This window comes from Xenopus laevis, chromosome 2L (genome assembly GCF_017654675.1).
Source record: "Xenopus laevis strain J_2021 chromosome 2L, Xenopus_laevis_v10.1, whole genome shotgun sequence".
NCBI lineage: Eukaryota > Metazoa > Chordata > Amphibia > Anura > Pipidae > Xenopus > Xenopus laevis.
Genome location: NC_054373.1, coordinates 56,886,332 through 56,892,282, shown reverse-complemented (window position 1 = coordinate 56,892,282; position 5,951 = coordinate 56,886,332).

Sequence of the window (5,951 nt, the reverse complement as noted above, 5' to 3'; positions counted from 1 at the left end):
CCTGACTAGAAGCAGTGCTCTTCATCCTGAATAAAGACAGCACTCTCCATCCTGAGTACACGCAGTGCTCTCCATCCTGAACAGGCAGAACTCCTCCATCCAGTGCTCTCCATCCTGATTAATCCAGCACCTTCCATCCTGAGAAGGGATCCCAACATCCTCAGATGCAGTCTACCTGCACTCCATAGACCACCTTGGGGAAACAAGTTGCAGATAAGTGGCTACAACCCCTGCCTGTCCTTCTTCCTCTCTCCCCCTGTAATGGCAGACCCTATAGAGGAGGCTTCCCTTCCCAGAACCGACATGCACCCCAGACCCACCACTCTGGTGTCCTACTTTGCTTGTTCTCTTTGCAAAACAAAGTTCCAAGAGGCTTTAGCAGACCCCTACTGCACTCCCTGTAAATCCACAAGACCTCTTCCTCAGGGGTCTTCATTTCTGTACCCCCTTCAGACAGAGGAAAAGAGTTCTACTCCAACCTATTCCAAAGAGGGATGGTTCCTTTCACCCCATCTTGGACCTCAAGCAAATCAACAAGTTTACATGAAAATTCCACTTCAAGATGAAGTCCATCCAATCCATACTGATGTCCATGGAACCCAACTAGGATATGTCGGTGGTAGACATCAAGGACGCTTATGCTTACGTAAGGCACATAAGGACGCTTACGTGCCTATCGACCCCAACCATCACAGGTTCCTCCACTTCTTCGTCACAGGACATCACTAGCAGTTCGTAGCCTTACCATTCAGCCTGACCTCCGCGCATCTTCACCAAGGTCATGGCAGCGGCATTGGCACATCTCAGATTACAGGGGTTGAGGGTAATTCCTTACCTAGACGATCTGCTGATCAAGGCATCATCGAAGGAACTGTCAATCGCTCAGACAGCCACAGTGCTCAGCACTCTCTAATCAATTACAGGAAATCCAGCATCATCCTGTCCCATTGCCAGGAGTATCTGGGCCTATTTATAGACTCCAATAGGCAACTCACCTTCCTCACCCCATGCTTATCCCTCATACAATCTACAGAGACTATCATATTGAAGACGGCCATGAGGGCACTGAGGACCATGGTATCAACCTTGCAAACATTACCATATACTCCGCTCAACACCAGACCCCTACAGGGCTTAATTCTATGAATTTGGACCCCTTTAGAACTTCACGACAGATGCCAACCTCAAGGGGTGGGGAGGCATCTGGGGCTCCCTCACAGTTCAAGGAAGGCGGGACCCAATAGTACAAAGTACAAAATAGTCCAAAGTCCGGCCCGGGGGCCAATTGCGGCCCGTTTTCAAATTTACACTGGCCTGCAGCCTCTGTCATGAAATTAATAATAATGCGGCCCGCCAGCACAGTATGATCAGGAATTCCACACATTTTCACGTCACCAAATTTGGCCCTCATTGAAAAAAGTTTGGACACCCCTGCAATAGAACAAGGCCTCCCAATCAACATACTCGAACTGAAAGCGATTTGCCTCTCCCTAAAACACAGGACGGATCTCCACGAGGGATTATCGGTGCGGATCCAGTCCGACAACGCCACGGCAGTGGCATATGTAAACCATCAGGGAGGCACTCGCAGTCAAACAGCCAGAAAAGAGCCAGAAAAGATTCTTTCCTGGGCAGAGGACAACCTGATAGCTCTGTTGGCAGTCCACATCCCGGGGGTGGAAAACTGGCAAGCAGACTTCCTGAATCGCAAAATTTTGGATTAGGGCAAGTGGAGCCTCCACCCCCAGGTGTTCCTCTCCCTGGTACACTGCTGGGGCTTGCTCTGCACATTGGATGCATTGTTTGTGATCCAGGAAGGCCCAAGAAGGTGTCTAAAAGCATCAAGGCTACACTGGCGAGGTGGATACATTCCACTATAATCAGGGCTTACACAACCAGGGATTGGCCATCCCCCTTCAGGGTCCAGGTCACAGAAACAGACGGGGTCAAAAAAAATTTGCAATTCTCCACAAAGCAAATCTTTTTGTTCCTTTATTTATTTCAAAAATATATGAAAGTATGTTTCTTCAGCTGCAGGATCTACACTCCCATGATGCTTGTCTCTCCAATGTAGGAGAAGAGAAAAAGATTTATCGGTAAGTAAAAAAATCTCTCTTTTCCATTTTCAATTTTTGGTGAACAATTTGAAAACAACTTAACTGAAAACAGTGTTTGGAAGGAGAACACAGGGGTGCTTCGCCAATGAGGCGAGTTGAGGCTGTCGCCCCCCCACTAGGTACCAGGGGCAGCAAAAATGCTGGCTGCTCCTGGTACTTTAAGAGCGAATTTCGCTGCTCCTGGTACTTTAAGAATTTCTGGGGGAAAGGGGGCAGCAGCAACTGCTGCTGGACAAATGCCCTTTTATGCCCATGTATTACAGTAGACATGACTTTTTTACCGCTTTGCAGTAAAAGCTTTCTGAATAAAGAAGTTATTTCCATTACTCATCCTACATACCAAAAATGAGAAGCTTTAAACCTCACTCAGGCGTATGCACATGCCAGTGTGAAATCTTCGTTACTCAAAGACACAAATCTCAGAAATATACCTTTGCACTGGTGTCAGTGGGAATCTCCAGCTCTAAAACATAGGAATTGAGAAAATGTAGGAGAAGGCCATTTCCTGTCATTATCATCTCTTTTAGCAACGGAGAACTCCACTGGCACCAATACAAAAGTATTTTTTGGGAGATTTGTTGCCTATGTGGAACACAGATTTCCCATGAGTGACTTATCTCCCCATGTTAATGCCTCCACTGCATATAAAGGCTTTCTCAAAAATTCCCCTGTATGTCCTTGTGTCAACCTACACATTTAAAAATGCTGGTTTAGTAGCACAGATAAAACCTAGTAAAACAGAATCCATGTTTGCAGCTTTTCATTGTTTTTTTTGATCTCATCAGTTAGTAGAACATGAATACTGAGGAGTATGACATAAAATATAGAGCAACCAAACAAACAAACTATCCATAAAGTTTAGGGTTAGAAGTGCTTTGCTCATGCAGCATGTTTTGATGGAAGAAATACCTCTTCCATCTTCCTCTGCTCTAGTATTTCCAACCTGGATATGGGCTTTTTGATGTTAGGTATTAAAATGCACCTTGGATGTACAATACATATACTGTTTATAAAGATGATAAAATGAGGCAAGAACCATATTCATGTATCATGTAAATGCCTGTATATAGGGCTATATGATATGCATTGCCAAAATACCGAAATGGAAACTAAGGCAAATCTGAAAACTTTATGGGTGTTGCCGTCCCTTGAACCCTGCTGTGGAAAACTTACTGTCTGAGATACACTATATTTCTCACTCTGCATTTCATCTGTTTCATTTTGAAAGCATAACCTGTTTCACCTGTTACCAATATGGTCACAGGTGATCTGTGTAAGTCATTAGTCTGCCTATAAACCCCCCTACACTGCACTGACTCATTGCCCAAAGTAGGTCTATATTCATAATAGTTCCTGGGTGTGATCTTTGTCTGATTATCTGTTTCCGACCTTTGCCTGTTTTTTACCATTGCTCTATCGCTGCCTGAACCGACCATTGCCTGTTTGACCACTTTTCTGGATCCCAACTCTGTACCTTGTTACAGATTGGTTTTGACCCTGGCCTGTTTATCCTGACTACGCTCCTGGCTCCTGATTCTGTACTGCACTGTCTGGTTGGTACTGTCACAACCTGTTTCCCAACTTCATTCTCTGTTCCCCATTCCTCCTGTATACATTATGGTTCCCTTGCCTGCCCAGAACGTTCTCCCTGGTCCTCTCACTTTACGACCTGGTGGCATCTAAGTAGCAAAGTGCTCCTCCCGAAGCCAAAGGCTGCTGTAGTCAGTGTGAGCCAAGACCGGGACCTTGGGGTTTGTTCTAGGTTTTGTAATACCATACTTTACAATCCTGTGGCTATCACTGAAAGCTCTCTATGCTTATCTCATAATTTCTCCCTGTTGCTCTCATACATGATGGCTTATAATTTATTCTTACCCTCAGCCTAGAAACAGGCAGGCGTGTGCTGTGGAAAACTTACGTTTCCCCATGCTTCATGTCTGTTCCCTCTCCCACTAATCTGATCCTTTAAAGACCACTCTCTGTCTGTCCCTTCTCTCATCATGTTGGTGTTATCTTAAAGAAAAAAACCTCCCTGAAAATCACATTAATTTTGCTGCCTGGCCCCTTCATGTCATGCCATGTTTTTAGTAACAAGGAGAGACTACATGATAAGTGTGAAACTGCTTAATCGAATATTTTACATTGTCTCGGACAGGGACCACAAGTTGATGATAACATATAAGATCTTTAAAAGACCACCTGAGCAAGCTATGAAAAATGTAATATTAAGTAGTCATCTGACAAAATCTGTGGTCCAGATGTAAATTCCCTTAATGCTTTCCAATGAATGTATTTTTTGTGGGGAAAAGTCAAGTTGAGTTTGCAGTTATAGATTAGGTATAATATTTAGTGATAAGACTTAACAGCACACACACTTTCTAACCAGTCATATTCCGAGATCTTGAATTATTAACCCTTACTTGAGTATGGTGTCTCTGCAACATATCCTATTTAGACATCTTAAACACCTTATACACTTGGCAACTGCACTACATCCACCATTAGAATATTATTATAGCTTTTTCACAGATTTGCTTTTACTAGCCTAATTGAACTTGCTGCAGCTGTTGCATATGCTTGGGTATAATGTATTCATTGCCATGGTGCATAGGATACAACATAATAAATGGAACATCATAAAATGTTCTATGCATTCAGACAAATCTATGGCCAAAAGTTTTCAATTGCTTTAGTTTGCAATGAATTGCTGCGTATGTATATAAAATTCATGGTTGATTTATTTATACATTAGATTAGAAGGAATTTACATATATAATGACTGAAATTAAAAAGAAAAAATGTAGAGTATGTAGAGCAAAGGCTCAAGTACAATATATAAACAACGAACAATATACAATAATACAACAATAAACAATGCTAACTTACAGCCAGATTCCAGCTAGCAAATATAAATCAAGTACTAACAGGACCCCCAGCTCGTAATTATAAAAACAGCCAATGATATTGAAATGCATGTATAGATCCTAATCTTAATAATGTTTAGGCAATAATAAGAACAACAATATGGTCATGTGCGTCTCTGTGTGATATTCAACAACAGTGCTGATATATTAAATACAGTAGCTATGCATTAGCTATACTATCTATTATATTAAAAAGCCAATAAATGACAACCTCCATGTTTTCCCCTTATAACACAAGTAGTACAATTACAGGAAATGGCCAAGTATAATTCCATTTGTACTAATTCCAGCTTATACTATGCACTTGCCCATAGCACATCAATTTAAGGTTATATGGAGGCTCCAAGATGCTGCACAGGTATTACTTAGTCAGGTGATGTAACCGCTGTGAGACCATGCAAATCTGGGCATACTGTAGTGCCTCCTTATACACATGGCAGCTTGTATAATGAATATCATAAAATAATTGGAGCTACCAGCTGCCATGTGTAAAAGGGAGCACTACAGTATACCCAGACTAATACACATCAGTGCACATACTGGTGCATACACACCTATATACAGGTGCTAACATGTGCCCTGTGTTCATTTTCATTTGCTTCATCCTTGCTAGTGATGGGCAAATTTCTCAAATTTCGATTCACCGAAAAATTCTCGAATTTCCTGCAAAAATCGTGAAATTCTAATGTTTTCATGAAAAAAAAACGTGCAATTTTGAAAGTTTTCACTAAGAAAATCGAGCAATTCGAACATTTTCACAAAAAAATTGAGTAATTCGAACACTGAAAAATCGGCAATTCGAATGGTTTCACTAAAAAAATCTAGCAATTCAAACATTTTCACAAAAAAATTGAGCAATTCGAATGTTTTCACAAAAAAATAGAGAAATTCAAACGTTTTAACGAAAAAA